Below are 2,694 nucleotides of genomic sequence, written 5' to 3' on the forward strand. Positions count from 1 at the left end.
GCTACTTTCAAGTGGTATCAGAGCTTATTGCTTTACTATCGACAAGTTAGGGTTCTTTTGTTTGGTTAAAAATTCAATTTTTACATTTTGGTTCATTAAAGATTTGATCTTTGATGTTTTAATCGTTTAAAAATGTGACCTTTATGTTTTGGTAGGTTAAAGATTTGATCTTTGACGTTTTAATCGGTTAAAAATGTGAACTTTGCATTTTGTTGGTTAAAGATATGATCTTTGACATTTTGATCGAATAAAGATTGGTTCTTTAATTTTTTTATTCGGTAAAAATATGATCATTGCATAAAATTTTGAATATTTGGATATGTTAAAAGTTGATATGTCTATGTAAAAGCATAAAACATATTTAGTATATTTTTACGCTTGTTTGGTTACTAACTTTTCAGGTGCAAATAAAGGAAGGGGATGGTCATGGTGCCCAAAATTAAATTTTAATTGTTGTAATTTAATTTTGGTAAATAAGGCTTGTATGCCTTGTCTTTCTTTTACTCTTGTATAAATTCTTTTCTCACCTTACTCCCCCAAATGTAACTTGGGGTTTCTTGAGTTAATATGTAATTAGAAATTATGCTAATGGCGTTTTAGGAATGGAGAAGTTCATGGAGGAGCTGCGACTTATGGAGCATGATGGGAAAAGATGACATGAGTACCATGACTATCCAAAAATAAATGTGATTTATTATGCCTATGAATGTATGCGTGTTTGTCAAAGCGACTAGTATGCATGTCATAAAATCGCGTATGTATGTTTCTATTGTGCATGTCCAAAAGTGACTAGTATAGTATGTTGTAGATGTATGACATAGGGAAACCAATGAATACTGTTGTTCTTTCTCTCATCAAGAAGGATTTCATATATAACGACGCGAGGAGTTGTTTGCTGTCATATTGAACCTACTGTTCTTGAGGAACGTTGTCAAGATAATAAGGAAAGTTTGACCAAACAGGTCAATTACTAACTTTTCTTTTCATTTTTATTCTTTTTAAAATAGTTTAATGCATTAATTAGAGTATTATCCTCGTGGGAACGATAATCTGGGCACTAATAGTCCTATTTATTACTTGATGCATGCACTTGCGCACTTGGGTTGAAGTCAAGAGAACGAAAGTGTTTTCTCTTGATGAACTAAAGTAAAGGAACGTCCTTCATCATAATATTTTAAGTAACCAACGAGTTCACACACCCAACAAGGTGGTGCTCTACAACTCAGTTGTGACCCACTGTTTCGTTGGGTAAGATGAGTGCTTGAAGCGTAAAGACACTTAAGATGGTGGTTTGTGCTTGACCGGGTGTGTAAGTTGCAGGCTCTGCCAAGCTTATGTACTTGGGGCAATAGTGCCAGGTTGATTGCATGAGATGCACCACTAAGTGACAAGGAGTTGTCAACCTGATGATAAGAGAAGGTATGAGATACTGTTGATAATGATCAACCCATCGCTTAATTTGATCTTGCGGTCTCAGACGGGGATTAAAGGAAACGATCGTTCTCTTAACCCACTACGGAAATTCTTAAGAAGAATAGCCCTACGTCAATAAGGATAAGGGTCATTGACTTAGATAAAATAGTGGGATGGGCCATTTATTTGAAGTCTTTAATAATATGGTCTAATTTATAACAATATTAATCTTTATATCCTTTTCAGTTTAATATGTCAAATCATTTGTCTCTGCGTACTATTCTCAAAACGAACAAGTTGACTGGTCCTAATTTCATGGACTAGTATCGGAACGTCAGAATTGTTCTGCGGGACATAAAGTTACTGCTTTACCTGTTGTGCCTATGGAAGAGGATTTGTCCTAAAGATGATAACGCTCATTGAGAAGCTAGAGGGTCTAGGCTTCATAATGGACGCAGAATTAATTAATGACTTAATTCTATTATCGCTTCCTCCTTCTTTCAGTGGGGTCATTATGAACTATAACATGCATTCGATGAATGTTACACTGAATGAGTTGTTAAACATGTTAACAACTATTGAGGTGTCTATCAAAAAGGATAAGTGTAACAGCCCATTGTTCACCGGTATTGTTAACATTAATTATGATATTAAGCGCAGTTACAATCACAACAATTCATTTATAAAAATGCGAGTAAACTTTTTCCGTTTTATTACACGAGTATTTAAAACATTAATAAAGCGTAATAATTAAAAGCTGTGACCGTAACTGTAAACTCTTTGCGAAATAATTATTTAAACTATCTATATATCATGAAATACTTCCCTCAAGTCACTAAGGGGTTCCCATAAACTCACTTAGCTAAAATCTCACTTTTACGTTTTCTACCTACCCGAACATGGTTCGGTATTTAAATTACTGAGGGTAAACCGCATGACGCGCGCTCCACATCTTTTAGTATGTTATTCTAAACTCAATTATCTTTCTAACGAGCTATCACCAGAGTCATAAAGTTCTCGTTTGCTCCGGATATCACCGTTTGAAGTTGGACAAACAAATCTGCCAGCCAACCTCAAACCGGCTCCAAACAGCCTTAACTCTATCAATTATTCTGGAAAATCGACTTAACCAATTTCTCTCAAATTTTTATAAAGTAAACTAGACACCTCAATCTTCAAATTGATATATCATGCACCTAATTTGACCAAGAAACGAAGCGGGAATAAAATTCCCAAAAACTGCTAGAAACAGCCCCTGCACAGGTTTGTTCTGGACAGTCC

This window comes from Gastrolobium bilobum, unplaced genomic scaffold (assembly GCF_033153095.1).
Source record: "Gastrolobium bilobum isolate Gb01-03AN ecotype WA unplaced genomic scaffold, APGP_CSIRO_Gbil_v1 utg13848, whole genome shotgun sequence".
NCBI classification, from domain to species: Eukaryota; Viridiplantae; Streptophyta; class Magnoliopsida; order Fabales; family Fabaceae; genus Gastrolobium; species Gastrolobium bilobum.